The 20,333-nt window shown below is 46.6% G+C and overlaps 1 protein-coding gene across 1 annotated transcript in view; it reads left to right on the top strand.

The window, feature by feature from the left end:
- The first annotated feature begins 14,954 nt into the window (after positions 1-14,954).
- BASP1 (brain abundant membrane attached signal protein 1) overlaps positions 14,955-20,333 on the top strand; it is a 50,603-nt gene continuing 45,224 nt past the window's right edge. Inside the window, exon 1 of the mRNA XM_079300607.1 lies at positions 14,955-15,170. The gene's annotated coding sequence lies outside the window, so the exon portion shown is untranslated. The remainder of the gene's footprint in view (positions 15,171-20,333) is intronic.

Genomic DNA, 20,333 nt, shown 5'->3' with positions numbered 1-20,333 from the left:
TGCTGTGGAATGCTGACTATTCATTAAATCAGGCACAGAAAGAAAATTTGTTGGCCCTTATGAACTTTTGAAGCTTTGGGGGCTAGCAGCTGCTTATCTTGTGAACAGAATTTCCTGTTTGTATCTTTCTAGCCTATTTGTTCACTAGAAGCCCAACAAATGTCAACAAAAATAACACTCTGTGTTCCAATGCTTTTATTACAATTGAGAAATCTCACGTATTTTACACTTCTCAAATAGACCCGTGTACTGTTAATGAAAGTACTATTATGACCCTCAGATCTTGTTTATTCTGGTGGTTGTTAGCTGGGTTGAAATTATAAAAATGTTGAGGGACCGACTATAACACCATGTTCCTGTAGCATAAAATGTTCTTCCAATGGCAGTGCCAACAATCATTTTAGGAAAGACTAAATAATTTTACTTGTTAAAAAATGGCCCTTTTCATGGTCTGAGAGTCTGATTCTTATTAAATCTGCTATTTTTGTAGAACTGAAGGATAAATTAAACATTCTAGTCCTTCAAAAGTTCATTCAAATTGTAAATAGTTGAAATGAGTCTTTTCCCTCTGATCAAAACAAGCCCTAAGGGAATCCTGCTTGATTTGTAATTGAGCAGTAACATGAAGCTTTCTGATAATGGCATTTCAGCAATGCCTGCTGCATAGAATGGTGCTGATCTACTGTCTCCAAGGGTATCTGTCACCAACATTAAATCAACTGGGTAGATCCCGAGTTTCTAATGGAGCAGGACACATTACTGCAGCAAACAGTGCTGTTCAGATTATTCCCAGGGAGGCAGTCTGAAAGCTATGCCTGATTTTTCAAAGCAGGGACTAGACACATGACAAATAATTTATTTTACTTAAGACACTACTGAAGAGGGTTTACATCCTGCAGAAAGCCAAGAGTCTAGGAAGACCACCCACCATCTTGGACTTAAAATTGCACTGCCTTGAACTCCTTTGACAGCAGTGGGTGATATTTGTGGCACACAAGTTTGTGGTGCTCTGTGATCCCTTCTAAAAGGCAGGAGCCCATGGGGAAGCTGTGAGAATTACGCACTACAGAGCTTCACAGCGCTTGGAGGAAGCGATCCTCCTGCTGGCCTTGCTAGATTTAAAGTATCAAGAGAAACAGCTTTGTGCGAGGAAACAAGGAACTCTGTGAGCAATTGAAGTTACTGTAACAAGTGGAAGTTTGTTTTCCAGATCCCTGTGGCTGGAGTCCAGTGTCTACCACACACACACACATGTTGGGCTGCATGTGCACACAGCAACTGCAAAGCACGTGTGCAGTGAAATCAGACCATCCAACATCTGCACAGCACATCTGGTCTCGTTTATGTGCTGACTTGCTATGTACGTGTGCCTTAAGAGAAACGTTTTAATGTGTCTTTTATAACTTTTTGCCTCCTGACTCAATTGTCTGTCTAAAGATGTGTCCAACATTTTCCTAAACCCAGGGCATTCAGGATGCTCATATCAATACTTTCTGATGTTCTTGAGGTGAAAATTGACATCAAAACCTTTCCCTAATGTGGAGCAAAGCTGGAGTACCTCCAGAAATGAACACATGATAGCTTTTTGTGTGAAATTTCTGTAGTTACTGTTGGATAAAACTACCCAATAGGTTCAAAGCAGTGAAGGGGATGGGGGAAAGAAGTTTAGATTTTACATTTCTGTTTTGCAAACATTTTATTTTCCATACCTTCCTTCATGTAGAACATCAACAGTGGCACTGTCAACGCTGTCCTGTAACCTGGAGTCCAGAAAGCTCTTTGTCTTGTTAGCAAATAGCAAATGCAGAAAACATGAATTCTCCACAACTGGCACTTGCCCTAAGATTGAGACAAATCCAAAGTAACCTAAAATGTAGTTTCATTTACATTAGTGATTCTTAATATTTCGGGGGCTATCTGCTTATTCACACATACCTTTTCCATTAGGAAATTGCATTCCTAAGTCCATTGGTAAGGAAATTTGTTTGGCATCAGAAATTCAAGAGGCATATACAAGCCCCATACAGTCTTACTTGCAGTTTATTACATGGACTACAAGTATAATTTTCCTTATTTGTAACTGAAACACATTTTAAAATAGCTGCTTTATAAATGATCAGGCATATAATGAAATCCACATGAGTTTTTGAAGGTGGCTCTGGATTCTCACTGAAAAATTCCGTGGACCAAACCTGAACAGTGTTTCCCACGTGAAGGGGGACAGACAGCCTTTCCTAAGGATGCTTCCTTTTATTGAGAGCAGGGCACTCAAGTGTTTTGGGTTATGAAGAATTGCTTCATTGTGTCCATTAGCATTTCAAAAGCATTTAGCTTGGCTGGAGCTCTATGAAAGATTGCTGTGAACTGTATTGCTGTATGTATATAGGCACTACTGAATACAATAGGAAATAAGATATATTTACATTTTTATGAGAGTCTCCTGAGTTAAGGGAATGTGCTGACTACTTTGAAGTTGAGAGCAAGTTCTCTTTATCCTTTTCCTCAGCCTAAATGTTCTTATGTGCAGCATAACTGTAGTATCACAGTGTAGGCAAAGTCATCACTATTTTAACAATTCTTGCATTTTCAAGGGTGCAAATTCAGGTGTGGGCAGAAAACTGAATCTGAGTGCTTGGGTTTGCCTGGAGACTAATTTCACACCTTGTGAAACATGTCACAGGGAAAAATTGTGTTGTTCCATTTCAGATCACAGCTACATCTGCCTCTGAGTGCAGAAGGGTAAGAGGGACAGGTACTAGAATTTTATTAACTCCAAAATATGAAGTATTTAACATAGCAGGTTTTGCATAATTTGTGAAAGTGAGCAGGTAGCTAGCTAGAAACAGGCTTCAAGGTTCAACAACTTGAATGCAGATTCTGTATTCCTCCCTTGTACAGCATAAATCCCTGCTGAACAGTAGCTAAAAGGCCATGATCAGACAGGAGTAAAGGCATGTCTTGTAGCAAGGATGAACAGAAGAAGAGGGGAAAAGCAGGGAAAGAGAGAGTTATTAAGAGTCAGACTGTCCAGTGTTTCAGCACAAAGCTGGAGCATGTCCCTTATGCCAAGAGGAGGTGGGTACACTGAGTCTGTAAGAACTACCTGACCAGGAAGAAATAGAAGAAGAAGCTTTCTAAAATTAAGAAAGGTGTCTTGGTTATATGCTCTCACCCTTGTGCTTTTCAACCCTCTAGACATCAACAATATGGCAACATTTCAGGAAACCCCTAAACTGCATTGTGATAATTTCACAATACAGAGGCCCAGCCACAGGCTGAGCTGTACCAGACCTATTGCTCACAAACTGTGAAGAGCTAGTGGAAAATGCTGTCATGGTTGGCAGCTTGGGCTGCAGTAGCCACAGGATGATTGAGCTCAGGATCTGAAGGAAGGCTGGGAAGGATAGCAGTAGGATTTGGATTTTGTATTTCAGGAGAGCTAACTTCAGCTTATTTTTAGGAAATTGCTAGGCAGAGTGCCCTGGGAAGCAGCCATGAAGGGAAAAATGCCCAGGAAAGCTGGCTAATTTTTAAAGAAAACTACTTGAGAGCACAAGAACAAACCATCCTGTTGGACAGGAAGATTGGGAATTCTGGCAGAAGGCTGGTTGGCTAAGTCAGGAGTTTCTCAATGAACTAAAACACACAGAAGAATGGAGTGCAGAAGAAGTAGAAACAAAGAAAGATAATGAAATAATGAAACAATATTGCTGAGCAAAGCATTAGGACAATTTTATAGAGACAAAGTTAGGATGGTCAAAACAGGAGGTGGGTCTGGAGCTAAAACTGGCCGCAGTCAGAAAGGGCAATATGAGATGTTGCAGGCTAACATTAGCTGAAAAATGAAGCTCAGAGAAAAGGTAGGTCAGTAGATGAATGAGGAGAGGGTCTAGTAACAAACATGGAAAGTAGCAATAAATGCCTTTTGTTTTACAAACAAAGCCTGTTCTCAGAGCCCTGTGTGTCCTAGCATATATTTGGAAAGAGATGGTGAGTAGGGGGCACAACATATTAGAGGAAGTATTCAGTTCCTGGGAAGAGGTGAATGTTGACAGAGATGGCTGATGTGATTGTGGTGCCTCTTTCCACAGAAAATAACAACAATCAGGTGAGGTAGCTGAGGACTGTGTCCTCTGGACATTTCCAAGACCAAGGACAAGAAGGCAATGAGGGCTAGTCAGCAGCTCCAAAGTGTTAATCCTTCTCTGCTAGCCAATTACCTTCTCTGACAAAATGACTGACTATGAAGGCAAGGGCAGATTGATAGGTATAATACATCTGACTTTAGTAAGGAATTTGGCATCACCTCCTACCATAACCCGAATTTTGCCTACCAGCTCAGGAAGTTTGGACTTGACTAGCATAGAAATTTGGGCTCAAAGGATAGAATTCAATGGCTTGAGGTCCGACTGTAACTAGTGCAGCTCTTCAGAGGGTAACACTACAATCCATATCATCATGAATTTCACCTACAGTCTTGATGATGCAAAGTTTGGATGATGTTAAATTAGGGGGCAGCTACTGACACCTCAAATAGCAGAACTTCACAGCTCTTCACAGGTTCATGGTGACCTGAGAAAATGGGGCTCAGTACTGACAAGCACACCTGGGGCAGAGCAACCCAATGTACCAGTACTAGCAGGGAACTGCCTGGAAGAGCAGCAGCCTCACTGATAAAGTCCTGGGACTGCAGGAGTGATTTGGTGTGACAGTGGATGCCAGGCTAAACATGTAACAACTGTGTGCTCCCATCATGAATAAAATGGTTAAGGGTTCTCTCAGGGGTGCATGGCCAGCAGATCTAGGGAGGTTACTCCTTGCTTAATCTGCTGCTTGGGAGATCACAGCTGGACTAACATGGCTGGCTCTGGGACACACCTCATGAGAGAGATGATCTTGCAGAAGGTTACCAAGGTGGTAAGAGACACAGAACACACAAGCTGTGAAGCAAAATTTAGGGAGCTGGGCTTGTTTAGTTTTGTAAGGAAGAGACAACAGGGAGATTGAACAGTCTAAAAACACACAAAGCAAAGTTGTGAAGATGACAGAGTTAGATTTCTTTTTACAGTAGCAAGCACAAAGAAGACAAGAGTAAAGGACACATTTTGTGACTTGGGAGATTAAAATAAGACTTCAGGAAAACATTATTTTCCAAGATGTTAATGCAACACTGGAAGAACTTATGAAAGGTGCTGTAGAGTCTCTAACTTTATAGGTTTTCAAGACTTCTCTAGATGAAGCCATGGCAGGCCTAATACTGTATTAATGATTGTCCTGATTTGAGTGGAAAACAGAAATATATAACTCCTCAAAACAGCTCTTGTGATATGTTGTGATGTGTCTCTATTTTTATAATCTGGTATTTCCAGGAGTTTATTTTGCTACTGGGTTGTGTATCAGGGAAGGATAAGCAATTCAGATTGTCAGGGAAAACTTCTTGGTAAGGAAGTAATTTCAGCTTATGGCCTTTTTCCCTCCCTTTATCTCAAAGCAGATATTTTTTAGAGTTGTTTGTTTGGAGAGAGAAGAGGGAATATTATATTCAAGCACTTTATTTTGAAAGGTCTCAGTAATCAATAAAATTGGATTGCACATAAATCCAGAAACTGATAATTAAGCAATCAAATGGAAAGCAACCTGTAGTCAATCAGCTGACATGAAATTTTTGTTTACAGTATCAACTTTAGTATGCCATGGTAAAACACAGTCAGGTTCAGCCTTTGTGTACCATAACAGTGCAGGAGATTTTAGTATATTCTTCCCATGATTCCTTACAGGCCAATGACCTTGTAGTGAACTCAACATTCCTGCTGTGGACTGAGGTAAATCTTGTTCTATCTTCAGCAGCAGGCTGAAAGTGGAAGCAGCAGGCTGTCATTCATCACATGGTATTGGGAATGAGCTGTACCAGCTTCAAGTGCCTTAGCACTTTGTGCTGAAAGCAGCTTTACAAGTGTCAGTGGTTACAGGGAACAGGAGAAGTCAGCCTTCCTTCAAGCTTCCAATTTCTTTGTCTGGTTGGGGCATCTTGTGGCTTTTGTGACTAAGTTGCTTCATGGCTGTAAAATAAATTGCTGGGTGGAGGCTTGCTCATCTGTGAGAAGGGCCTACTCTGTAACTGGTAATTTTTGCAAATAATTTCAGAATTTCAATATTTCCAACGTGTCATAGAAAAGGCTAGCAAGTATGTGCTTCTATAGATAGAAGGAACCAGTTGAGAAGGCAACATGGGAAAGCTCCTATTTTGTCCTCTACTGTGCTCAGATGACGAATTATTTAGTCCAGGATATACTTTTTCTTAAAAATAGGCTTTTATAAAATAATATACAAAGAAAGAAGGCAAGAGGATTTGCTTTGTTATGTGACCAACTTCAACACACAAAATAAACAGACATTAAGGAAAAGTGGCAGAACAAGGAAACCAGATGTATATTGCAGACTGAGCAAGACCGGAGCTTCAGAATGTGCACATGCCTATGCATTCATTGCACATCACTGCAAATTCACCATGAAATCCTCAAAAGTAAGTCTGTTACATCTGTTCTGGGAAAGCAATATTCTCTCAGAATATGACTGACCCAAAATGCCGTGGTCAGCTTTTCTTTCTACATCAACAGTAAGGATTTTTATTTTTAGTATTGGTAACTTCCATGCCAAAAAATGTGTGTAGGTTTGCTTTTTCCTGAACTGATCTGATAACCTCTCCAATACCCTTCTTCTCTTCTGCAAGGAGGAAATAATCTCCTCTAGGTGCAGTTCTGGCAGCAGCATTTCCTCCCTGGTGCATAACTTCAGGCATCTGGCTGTGTTGGGGCAAGCAGCAGGAGGTGACTGAGCCAACATCACAGCCATTAGCTACAAATAGAACAGAGGGATACAGCCCCACTAAGTCCAGCCTTGCTGCCTGTTAGGCTCTTTAACTCCCACTGAAGGGGTATCACCCATGCTTGTGCTGTTTATGATCCTCACACCTAGAGCAGCCTAGCGAGCACCACAGCCTTGCTGCTCCACTTGCCTTGGTTAGCACCTACAGCACACAGGTGTGTATGACTGGGAAAAGTGGCCCCACACTGCAACAGGACAGACTGTGCAGGTGGAAGGATGGGAAGCAAAATGACTGTAACTTGATTTTCAGTCAATCTTGGCTCATTTTTATCTACATTATTGATTCCTTTAGACCCCTTACAATCCCTGTACATTGGTAAAAAATGGTTTAAAATCCCTACCTCTGCCAAGGAGCCAAAGTTTGGTTTGTAAGGATAGGAAGGGGAGAGAGTGGAAAGGGAGAAAACAAAGAAGAGCTAAAATATCTCTTAAATGCTAATAATTCATTGTTCACTGGCCACTGTTTTGTGCTCTCCTTTCCCAGGTCACTTTCTCCATTCAAACAAATAGTTGCCTGAAAGTCCTCCTGCTCATGCAGTGGCTACCACATTTGGAGCAAAAACCTTTTAATGATTTGAGTTGTAACCTTTGCTTGTTAACAACTCAGTCCCAAGATTATGGAGCTCATGGAACCCAAGACACATTTACTAAACTGGCACTTAACTCCAGATGTGGGATTAGCCTTTTTATCCTGACTGGTGAATTAAAACACATAACTTTGCTTAAGACCAAAGAGCAGATTAGGTCAATATAAGCTGGAATTTGTGAACTTGACTGACCAGAAGTAAAACCATATTCCTCTTCACAAAAATCCCATGTTGAGGAAGTCTAGACTTCCACGGACTGCTGGCCACTCTTCTGGAAGGTGCTTGGGACTTTTACCATCTTGGAAATGATTGTGTTCCAGGAAGAACACTTGGAAAAGACTTGCAGAAAGTTAAAACTTTCCATTCCAACAGGTGACTTGTCCTCTGAGTTTTGTGTCAGACCTACCAGCAGTAAGACTTCCTCTAGTGATTTTGATGAGAAAAGATTATGCCCTCCTTGTCCCATTGGAAAGTTATCAGCTTTTTAACTCACTAAAGAGAAGCTGGAGGTGCTGGTTGCACTGTCTGAGTGGTTGTTACAGAAATTAACTGATCTTCAGTGAAAGACAGAATGACAGTGTGGTGCCAACTGCAGCCATGCCTGTCACCAAGGCTGCTACCAATCCCTGAACAAATAGGAGCTGCTGGGCAAGCAAAAGCAGCACCTGCTTCTATTACATGAACTTGTCCAGTTACACTGGTCAGTGAACTGTGGCTGATAAAGCAGGCAGTGTCTGATACTTCTGTGCTGGGGTACAGTCAGTTATCAGCTTCTGCACCTCCACAGATCTCACTGGCTTTCATCTTTTCCTTGAGTTTATCAGTAAAGCTTGAACCATTTTGTGTGTGTAAGTAAGCATTAGATTTATGTACCGTGACAACCTTGATCCTACCATATGTCAGGAATCCCCATATGCTCTTTTATTTGTAGCATCTACAAGATTCACCCAATAAAGGCAAAAGGTACAGCCTGGCTACAGACCCTCTGTCATTCAGCTACAAACAGCTGGTAGTGCACATTATAAGGCTTATTTAAAGCTCAAGCACTTTCACCCATCCTCTCTTACAACTAAACTTGGCACGTAAAAATGTGAAAATAAAAATATCAGTGTAGTATAGCATTTCAAAGAAGCATTCAGGAAGCAGACAGCCTGTCTTGCTCCAGCATGGGGAATCCTGTGGCTGAATGCATGGCCCATGCTCTGAGAATGTACCTGTCTCTGGTATGAAAAGACAGGTCCTCTAGGTGTGAGGTGCATAACTTACCACATAGCTGCTCACACTTGCTCTTGGCAGCCTGAAGCACTGGGTCCTTTGTGTGACCATCTACTGCTAACATTTTGATTTCAGATAAATCTCCACAACTGGCTCTTGATTGGAAGCAGAGGAGTGTTTTTGCACACAGGAGTCATCCCAACAACTCCATGGACATGTTGTTAGTTGAGGAATAATGGGTTAGAGTCATAACTACAGTCTGACTCTTTCTGGGGGCACCACTTCCATCTTAGCATTTACAAATATTTTCAGCTTTAGCCTCCCCGGCTGTAGTTGTTTGACTCTTCACAAGCCATATGCAGCCTGCTTTTGGCACAAAGAGCACAATAAAGAAACAGCTTTAAATCTAGTGTCTCCAAGTTGAAAGGAATAAAGGGGACTGAGAAAGGTGGCTGTATAGGTGTAGGACAAAACCTGCTGTCATTTATAAGGGTTTAGACTCTCTTTTCCATGCCCACTTCAGTCACCACAGATTCTCAGAGTGCCTTATTTCAGTCAGTTCCTGATCTAGAGATATGCTTCATTGTGAGAGGGTGGAAAGGACAAGGGGCAAGATAAGGAGATAAAGCAGACCCATTCTTTATCCAGAAGTTTCAGTCAGAAGAAGATTGAATCAGAGATAGGGATGGGATCAAGGACAAGAGTGGTGTAGTTGGGACAGGAACTGATGGCTTGGGCTGGGCTGGAATGGGGTACTGGGTCATGGCAGGGGTGAGGGAAGTCCCAGGGGAGTCTTGGCAAGGGCAGTCAGGGCTAACAGTGCCTTTGGGGCCATGGTGCTGGAGTTCACAACCAGAACTTCTCTCTCAAGGTAGGAATTCAAAAACTGGTGTTTCAGACAGAGTAATGTTTTAGTTGAATAAGTAAAGTATGTAAGCATTGTTCATTGCAGAGATCAGAACACCAAGTACTGGAACAAAGAATTGTGTTTTTCTTCTCTGAGGGTATTTGACACTCTTTTCTGTGCACTCACTTCTCCTGCCTTTTAGGAGGTACATTGCAGGTAGCTGTCACATCTGTTTGATCATCCAGTCAGGTGTGCATTTGCTTCTGCATTACTGACATTCTTGTAGCTGAATGAGAACAAAATAAAATACTACAAGAGAAGCCAATTCTGATCACTATCAAGATATTGATATGGTCACTCCAGCTGTTAATGAAAGGCATTTTTGTGGCCATAGAAGCCAAACAGTGAACACCTTATTCAGCTATTTCTTCGGTGAAACTTGCCAGTGAAAATGGAGCAAAGAGTCCTAGATCTAACCTATAGATGGTTGTGGAGAAGCCTGGAATGAATAAATCATAAGGGAAGCTTATGGTAGTTGAACACATTTGCTTCTTTTGCACATAAGTAACTCTAACTCTTTAGGGTAACTGGGGTAAGAGACAGAAATTACCCAGATGATTGCACTGTCAGAACAGCAAATATATCCATCTTTGGAAAAACTTGCATGCAGACTTCAGTGGAGCAGAGAAGCCTTTTAAAATCAATGGCTAGTGCAGGACCTCCTGGGAGGCACATATGCTTTGTGTTATAGATTGAGCTGAAGCCAGAAACGTTGGGGTAAAGCAGGGTTCCTAACCCACATATCCCTACCTGGCTATAGGCACAAAGCACCCACTTCTTATGGTATAAATAGAACCAGTCTAGCAAAACTAGACTCAGATACACCTACCACCATAGGACTTTGGTTGTCCAGATTAAAATTGTTATCAGAGGATTGCATCTGTCTTTATGTTAGAACTTAAATTCAGATTAAGGTGTTCCAGCAGTGATTTATCAAAGTTGTTATTTCAGGATTTGATCAAAGCCCTTTATTTTTTGTGCTTCTCCTGCAAATCTATGAAATAATACCTTGTGTCTGCCTATGGCATTGCAGTCAATATTTGAAATTTATATAGCTAGTAGTTATACAGGAGAGGAGAATGATATCCACTGCAAAGAGAAAATTTTAGATATGTCTTACACTAGCATCTTTCATTTGCCCCAGAATAAATGACGACAACCAAGAGAATCAACAGGGAATGAAACTGTAAATGCAGTTTAGATATTCATTATAAAATTTACTTTGTATGAATAGCAATCTTAAGAAACACTTAAAATTTGCGTACTATGGTGACAGAAAAAACCCCATTATTATGAAAACGTTTATGGGGTAAGTGGGCTGGGGAAAATCTCTACATACGGGAAACTGTGTTTGCTCTCTTCGCCTGGATACCGGGAAATCCAGGTTCTGCCAATAAACTGAACAAAATGCTCCCTCTCGTGGTGTAAACTCGGGAATAGCAAAGCACAGGGCAGCAGCTGGATGCCCGTGGAGAGGGGCGGCTGTTCCTGCAGCTGCAGCAGGAACTGGCAGGTTTGGGAAGCCCTCTGATCTGTGAGAAGCCTGGATTTGCTTCTTTTGTTGTGATTGTAGCTGCGAGGAAGGTGGTGGTTGATTTACAAGGCTGAAAGAGGGGCACAGGTGAGGGTTTTACCTTGGTGGGGTTTTTTTGTTTTTGTTTTGTATTTTTTTTTTTTTTGCTTTATTTTGTTTTGTTTTCTTGTTTGTTTGTCATCTCTCTTCTTAGGGAGTAAAATGGAAAACTCCCCTGCTAGCCCAGCATAGGTACTTTTTACTGATCATAGCTTGTTCTGAGGAAAAATTCCAAAGAGCAATTGGACACAAAAATGGAATTGTTGGTCACAGGGATAGAGACAGAGGGGTGGAAGGAGATGGAAGGTGGGCTTGTGAGTATTTTGGACTTGTGCTGTAGAAATGCTGGGCTAGGAAATGTGGCTTGAGGCTCTTGTCAGACTTAATATACTCACAGAACAAAGACTTGATTACGAACAATAAAAACTAAAGATGAGGAAAAAGTATTTAGGATTGGATTTGTTTCCATCTGGAAAAGATGGAAATGCTCCAGCAGGTGACACCTGTAAGAGAGACAGGACTGAACAAGGCTGGGCCTGAAATACTGAAGCTGGAGGGAAGAACACTGAGATACAGTAAGTGGCAATACGTGACAGGAAGAGCTGGCTAAGAAGAGGGAGTAAGCTTGAGTATTTGTGAAAACAGAGTAAAAGTGTGGATTTCAGAAAAGCAGCTGTTAATTACAAAAAAAAAAAGGACCTAGGCTCACCTGTTTCCACAATAGACCTGGTTATCCATCTTTTTGCAGGTGTCTCTGTTCTGCACTTTTTCTTCTTCCAGATACTGTTTTTCATTTCAGAAGAAAAATGAGAGGGAGAATACCTTACACACCCTTAGTTAAGACAAAGATATTAAAAGGCTGTTTAGAATACCCATTTGCCTAAAAGCATAACTTTTATTAAACAAGACATATAGATATGTATCTTAGTTTGATGCAGCTAACTGAAATGAGCATTTGACGAATTTTGAATTTGGCTCTTCTGAGATACATAATTTAGCACGTAGCTGTATTTAAAAGAATACTAGCTGGTAAACCATGGTTGTCATCTCAGCCCTCTAGTTGCTGAAAACAGTAAAAGGATCAAAACCCCTCACAAACTGATAGTAGCAATGACTATTTCTGTGCCATTTTTAGTTGTACAGGCTTTTCCAAACAAATGACTCAGAACACAATTTTATTTTTGAGATATATTGTGAACCCTGTGTAACTTGCAATTCAGCTACGAAGTCTGATAGTGCTCAATTTCGAGCAGGTGAGCATTCATTGCCTAAGCCCACATGTAAACACAAGCTTTCCCTCTAACATTGCTTCACACTAATTGTGTGTTGGTTGGGCAATTTTACAAGACAATCTCGTTAGTCTGAATGCCATGGCCTCCCGGGCACTGTTAGCTTTGACCATCCCGGCCCAGTCTAACCTGGGGCTCCCTCTGAGCCCTAGCCATGGTGCAGGACTGATTTCAGCCCAGGCCCTCAGCCCCTCACTGAGCCCTTCTGCGGACATGCTGCTGTGTTCTGCCCGCCTCTGCTTTACTCCGTGGCTAAATTTTGGACCCATCTTGCCTCTCACTTCTCGCCAGCCCTGCCTCACAAACACTCTCGGCTCAGAAATAAAACCGAGGAGGGAGATTTTCTCCCTTGACCTTGCAGCACGCCCCGGGCAGGCGCCGGCGCTGCTGCCGCCTCTCCAGGGATGCTCCCAGGAACGCGGGCGGGCGGACCCCGCTCCCCCGGGCTGCGCGGAGACAGCGCGGGGCGGGACGCGCCTCGCCTCCGTGGGGACCAGCTGCCTCCTTCTCCGACGGCCGAGGACGTGCCAGGGCGTGTTCTGCTCCCTTTCTTCTTTTTCCTCGATTACCCAATTTATTGCTGGCTGCTGCGTGCCTCGCCCGTGCGGTGCCGCCGCTCCGCCCGAGCCCGGTTACCGTGAGCGCAGGGATATCGCGGCCGGGGGCGCGGGGAAAAGGGTCTCTCCTGCCCTCACCCAGCTGCGGCAGGGCGCAGCCAGCCCGCACCGCGCCCCGGGAAGGGGGGATGATGCGTCGGGCAGGTGTGGCATGGAGAGCTCTGCGCCCCGGCAGCTGCAGAGCGAGGGTTAAACCACCAGGAAAACGCCAGGAGAACTAGGAAAATAAAACCCCATTTAATAAAAATACGAGGAAAAGGTTGGCTTGCGAACACTTTCACGAAAATAAAGGGAATTGTCCTTGCCCGGTGAACCCGCCGTGTCTGCGCTCCCCCTTTCCTCTATTGCTCCTTTCCTACACGGGGCTTTTGTGTGACCGCGGGGGGACAGCGGGGGCTCCCGCCACGCTGCCAGGGCGGCTCTGAGCCTCTCCTTTGGCGTTTCGGACCGGCTCCCCGCCCCGGCAGCGGCTACGTGGATCCTCGGCACAGCTACAGATTGCAGGGTGCGGTGCGTGGAACACAAACTCAAATGCATTTTATTGCCCGACAGTTTTCCTTCATGGAAATGTCCAGGAAGCGTGACTCCTCGCACCGCACATCACACCGCACACCACGGCTCTCAGAAGAACACCCTGGCGGCCGCGCCCTCCCTCTCCACACGTCCTGCTCCCCTTTCGCTCCACATCCATCGAAAATGCAAACCGGACTCAACCTTATCACGAGCCTTCTACGCGTCTCTCACTCGGTCCTTGTCCCCAGATACATGGGAAACAGCTTCCATTGTTCTTGCTGAAAGATGGTGCTGCTGGCTTTGAAGCCCCGGCGTAGCCGGATCGCGCCCCTTGAGCCAGAGGTTCCCAAAAAACGTGCCGCCTCCGCGGTCCCTTCCCAGCGGCTCCGCTCCACCGGCCTTCCTGGGCTGCGGGTCCGGGGCCGGTCCCCCGGCGGAGCCAGCGCCCGGCCCGGCCCAGCCCAGCCCGGCCCGGCCCGTCCCAGCCCGGCCCAGCCCAGCCCAGCCCAGCTCGGCCGCCGCTCGGGGAGCAGAGGGCGCCCCAGCCCCGCGCATCGCCGGCCGCCGCCGGGATCCCGCAGCGTACAGCGGGCGAGGAGCGACGAGCAGGGCGGACCCGGCCCCCGCCACAGCCAGGCTGGAAAAAGAGGGCGGTGGGAAAGTGCGGGCAGCACCCTCGGTTGTGCTGTGGCGGCCTCGGGGATGCTTTGGAACAGGGGGAGAGCTGGAGGGATACCAGTCCTGAAGCCCCAGCGACGTTCAGGCCAGCTCTTCAGCTCCAGGAGCTCCCGGGAGAGATCCATTCTCCTGAGAAATGTGTTGCTTTCCTTTAGTTAGCTGCCTTTTGTGTTTAACCGGCAGACTCTCTCTTTAAGCGTGCCAAGAGCATCCAGGCCCGGGAATTTTTAGCCTCTTCGGCCGTGCCGCCCCTCTCCGCAGTGCCAGCGGCTTTCCCGCTCCCCGAGAGGGCTGCAGGTGTAGGCAGGCGGCCCGGCTTGCCCGCTCCCTCCGCCGCGCAGCATCCCAAGGTGCGCGGCCGCGGTTCGGGTGCGGAGGGCGGCGGAGAGCCCCGCACTTCGGCGTGCACCCCGCGCCGCGCCCGCTCTCCTCGGGCCAGGGAGGTTGGCCGCTCCCTTCCCTTTTTTTGAGGGATGTGGGGGGGTAATGCTGCATGGTGCGTTCGCGGACCCGCGATCCAGCCCCCCCCTGCAGCCTGCACGGCTGATATTTAAACCTGGGGTCCGTGCGCCCCCTAAGCGCCAGCGCCAAGCAGCGCATCCCCCGCCCGCGAGCCCCGAAAATAAATAAATAAAGCGTGTGTCTTTTGAACTGCCCACAGACTGTCACAGGGAAGGGGGGAGGGAGGGAAAGAGGGAGGGGGAGAGAGTGAGAAATGCAGAGGCAGCAGCCGCGGTAGCGGCGGCAGTGCTCCAGCAGGCACTAGGCACTCCAGTCCCGGCGAGCGAGCGGGCGAGAGCCAGAGCGCTCCGAGCGAGGCGAGGGGGCTCTGGGCTACCTGGGACTCTCTTTGTGACACCCCAGCACACAAACACACCGACAGGGACAGAGGAAAAACACATAAAGGTAAGACGCGGTGTGTCTCACTTAATGCCATTTACACAGCAGCCAGCGAGAGCTTTGCCATTTTTATACTTTCTCCCCTTTCCGCTGTGTCTCGATTGTGGGGAGAGGAGATGTGCGTGTGAATCGGTAAGAGCAGGGAGAGTGGAGCAGCCCGGGAGGCGCCTGCCCGGGCACATTTTAGGAATATCGCTGCGAGGAGCTCGATTCCTCGAGAGGGAACCACCTGAGAGCGGGATCGAGGCACACAACGGACCGAAGGCGATTCCCTGAGATTTAAATGCCCGGGAAGGCTCTCTTGGGGAAGGGTGGGGGTAGCGATGGGTGTGGTGGGAATAATAGTGGTTTATGCCGAATTTCTTTTCGGTGCTTTTAGCCTGTTTCCAAAGGGAGTCTGCTTAATTATTAATATTAATTAAAATAAAAAGGAAAAAAAGAGAAAAAAAAATAATGATGAAAAAAGGAAGATGCCCCAAGCTCTCCATGAAAGGAAGCGCTGGGAGAAGAGCACGCACGACGCCAGGAAGATGGCAGGGCGGCTGGGCGGGGGGCGGCGGTGCTGCAGGGGGATCGCGGGGGGCCGGGCGGCTGGCAGGGGCTCCGCGGGGTGCGGGGAGCGGCGGGGCGGGCGAGGAGCGGGGAAGCGGCGCTCGCCCATTGTGGCTGGCGACACCGCGATTGTCCCCGGCGAGGGGCGCGGAAGCGGCGCTGCCTCCGCGGTCACGCGTGTGTGTGGCCGCGCCGGCGGGCTTGAAGCGCTGCTCTCGCCGGGGCAGCGCACGCCGGGGCTCGGGGGCTCGGCTGCCCGAGCAGGGGCTACGGACCCGCCGTCAAACACCACAGGGACCGCCGCCGCCGCCCGCCGCCGCCGCCCTACACCCCGTTGCGCCTATTCTATGAATATTCACCGACTGCCGCCCTCCGCTTCCCACAGGTCCCCATCACCCCTCTGGCTTTCCACCAAAGGAAGCTACAATGCCCCTCGACCTCTTTTTTCCCTTTCCCCTCCCGACCCGCCGTGTCGCCTCTCCCCCACGCACACGCGTGTCTTTCAAACGCGGTCCCGCAGGGCGCTTTCCCCGCGCCTCAGCTGGGCGTGGCGGCTCAAGCGGGGAATGGGAGGCGGACACACGCACACCCTCGGGACACCCCCACCCTCCTGCCGCGCCGGGTGGGCGCCGCGCGGGGGGATGCGGAGAGGGATGCGGGACGGAGGGGGATGCAGAGTGAAGGGGGATGCGGGGTGGACAGGGATGAGGAGTGGACAGGGATGAGGAGCTGGAGGGTGATGCCGGGAGGGGGGGATGTGGGGAAGGGGGGATGCGGGGCAGAGGGTGATGAGGAGGAGGGGGATGCGGAGTGGAGGGGGATGCTGAGTGGAGGGGGATGCGGGGCGGAGGGCGATGCGGGGCGGAGGGGGGATGCAGGGAGGAGTGGGATGCAGGGAGGAGCGGGATGCGGGAAGCCCCCGCCGCCCTGCCCGCGCCTTTGTCTGTGCCCGACGCATGCGCGGAGGCGGCGGCGCGGATGGGCCGGCGGCGGAACAAAGGCTCCGCGCTGCGCCGAGACCCCCGGGCGCTTCCCCCGCCAGCCCCCGCCAGCCCCGGCGTGGCTCCTCGGGGCGACCCAGGGTACCCCGGCACCCTTCCTTCCCCGCGCCTGGCTTGGCTTTGGCGTGTGTTACTGTGAGCGATGGAGGAGCGTACCCTTGCCCCCCGCCCGTATCCCCCCCACAAAATTTGGCATTTAGGAAGGGGAAAAGCCCCGCCGTGCTGCCCGCCCCCGCCCCGCCCGCAGCGGGTTTCGGCCGGCGGCAGGCGAGCCCCCGCGGGTGTCCCCAGAGTTCTCCCACCCCCGCTCTCAGCGGCCTTGGGGCGCAGGAGCCGGGGGCAGGGGGTCCCTCTGCGGCAGTGAGGGGTCGTTCGAGGGTCGCTGTGAGCACAGAGGGCGCCGCGCTGGTGCCGCAGTGGGAGCCCCGCGCCGCAGGGACGCGCTCCCGCCGGGATCCGTCCGGGAGACGCGAGCTCTGCGCCCGGGAAGGCGGGCTCCTGGAGCATCTCCCTCTGCCGAGGGAAGCGATCTGTCGGCAGGAAGATTGTGTGCGTACGTGGTAGTGCGACATCTTGAGATCTCTTTTGTTCGAATTGTTGCTTCTCTGTGCTGGCATTGGTGCCTGTTCCTTCTTCACCACTCTTCTTTCCCAACTCTTGTCCAAAATTGGCATGCATATCTCTCTTTAGAGGGACCATGCTTAAACCTGTTTGAAATGCATAATTCTTAAGCTAATGATAGTTTCCGAACAGAAGACAACTGGTGTGTTAGTCAGGCTGGAGTCAAAGCTGACAAAAGAATATTGCCAGTGGGCTGCTAAACAGGCGATGACAGTGGATTTTATTGCTTCCCCCTCGAGGGTGGTGAACATTCACTAGAAAATATACACCCCAAAGTCCCTTGCATAGCATTTACTTGATATTTCCAGTGTTTCCAATTAAGGTCTCTTCTGAAGAAGCCATCAGAGCCCTAAAATATGTCTAAATGTCCCCTCTCTGCTTGCCAGATGCTTGCCAGGCACCACCTAAACTGGTGGCCAGGCTTCAAACACTGAGGGTTTTTTTTCCCTGGGTAGACATTCCCCATTAAGTCAGGGAGAGTCTGGAGTGGGAGTGCCATACTGAAGGAAGATGCAGCATCTGCTGCTACTGTTCTCTCCAGGGGAGATACCTCATCCCACAAAATCCTTTTGTATTCAGGATGTTTCTGAGAATTCTGGGCAAGCTTTAGGGGAAAAAAGAAGAAGCAAGGATATGGCCAAAGGTTTTTGCACTTACTGTCTACTCATTGTCTCACAGAACTGCATGTGAGGGAAAGGCTTTGTTTTGTGATATTCCTTGCTAGTGGATTGTATGCAGTGGGTATTTTCTTTTTGTCTGTCTGTTTCAGTTTAGCCAGGGAGTACCAACTCTGATTTGTGGACAGAATAAATACAAAACATTGGGAAATTCGTGGTGGCTCTGTCTATTCTTGTATGCTTCATGTATGAAATAGATGATTGTGTAATACAGGGAAATTGTATGAAGCTGCCAAAATACAATTATGCAGCAGTTTTGGTTTTTTTTTTCTGTTGATTTGAACCTCTGAGTATATTATATCTAGTAAAAATCAACATTAAAAGGGTAAAAATGGTAGAATCACTGTTCAAATTATTGCCTGAAGCAATAATCAGGTGAACTTTTTTTCTTTCCCCTCCGCCCTCTTCCATACATCTTTGCAATTAAAATACAACACCCTCTGAAGCAACATGGTGATACAAGGTTGATTTATTTCAGAAAGTGGAATACCTTTCGTGCACATGCTTACCCTGAGTACAGGGTATGCAACCTCCATAATTTCTGAACTATGTCTAGAGCTGTCTCCAGTCCTTGAGTATTTGTGTTTTGATCTTTCAAAATCAAGACTGTGGAATAAATTGTGTTTTCTAAGTGAAGCTTCTTCTGTTTGTGCTGTGTTCCACTGGTAGCTTTGCCCCATGCAGTGAACCACGAAGTCCTGCAGCAGAACCTCCTGCATACACGACGGCTTCTGTCTGAACAATGGTAGATTCTTGCCTCGTGCCAGCACCCACCCATGGTCCAATGGCACACACTCAGCAGGGTACAAGAGAAAAAAAAGCTGGTTGCAGAGTAGAAACAGACCTTCCCATGAAGTCTTGGGAGAGTTTTGTGTGGTTGAATTTTCAGACACTCAGCTACCATTGAGCTAGTAATTATTTGGAAATCTGCCATGGAAAGCTGATCTTGCTCTAATTTTGAAAACAAGAATATTGAAAGTTTTTGTGTACTTTTTTCCTTTTTTTAATTTACTTTTTTTTTTCTTTTTTTTTTTTGTATGAAGATATTCTTCAGTTTTTTTGTACACATTTGTGAACAAATCCCAGATTTTGATTTAGGTGTGTAACTAGTGTCCATGGGTGCAATGTAAATTTATTGGGCAAAATCTAGTTCTTCAAGCAAGAAAACTGGATGATCTTCAAATACATAATGAAGAGTATAACAATCAACCAGTATTCAAGGCCTTACCTTCATTCATACTGGGATATAAAGGCAGACCATTTTGAGGTATGCTACAGAAGTATGGAGACTGATTTATAATTAAAGAAAGATACTTATGGATGACTTTGGTTGCTGCTTCTGTGTCAACCAGGAATGAAAAGAATGAGGTATCAACCAGAGAAATCAAAGAAATTCCTGAAAGCATTATAGACTTGATAATAGAAACCATATGCAACATAATGGGGGTTTCATGCATTAGTAGGAAATGCTTTCATGATTAAAAAAATATGCAGGGAGAAGAAGGGGGGAAACCTCATGCAGAATGGAAAGGACATTAAAAATCTTCCTTACAATATCTTGTATCTCACAGTTCTCTTCCCTGAAAGTCATGCCACCTAAGCTTCTTACTTCAAGATGGAGAAATGTGATTAATATAAAAATGTATGTATTGGTTATTTGGTATGAAAATTCATAAATTTAAAATAGAAATAGATTGATAGCAATGTGATTCCTCAAACATGTAAGATTCCTGACTTGCCAGAATCTGAAAATAATTCCTTTGACTTTCTTCTGCACGCCAATAAATGAAAAGAGATACTGATTTGTAACACATGTGGAATGGTCAGGTTTTGCCTGGGAGCAAGATGCGTAGTAATTCTCTCTTAAGTACGGTTAATGGAATTTAACTCTGAGGAAACAGTTTTATTAATAAAAACCTTCTGTCTTGGGATATAAATCATAGACTGATCTCTTTTGATGTGTTTGGTATTGTCTTCTGCAGAATAGGAATGAAGTAATCTGTATAGTTGCCTGACTTGCTGGGTATATACTGCCAAGAACCCCACCAGTGCGACAGCGTTGGGAAAGCCACATGCTTTTCAGTCACATGTTGCATAGTTTAGATTTTAGCCTGGTAAGTGGTGCCACATATGATTATGATCTGCTGATTCAGGGGAATTTTTTTACCTTTAGGAATTTGGAGGTCTTTTAAAAATATTTTATTTTGTGAACACTGCCTTAGCTGTTGCTCAGAGCAGCATGACCTGATACTTCATGTAAATCATAGTACTGATGGCAGAATCTTCATTTTGATTAGGAACTTACTGTCCTTACAAAG

Source organism: Erithacus rubecula (assembly GCF_903797595.1).
Source record: "Erithacus rubecula genome assembly, chromosome: 3".
Lineage (NCBI taxonomy): Eukaryota > Metazoa > Chordata > Aves > Passeriformes > Muscicapidae > Erithacus > Erithacus rubecula.
Note: the sequence above shows the minus strand (reverse complement) of the source record. Positions and strands in the feature narration are given on the sequence as shown.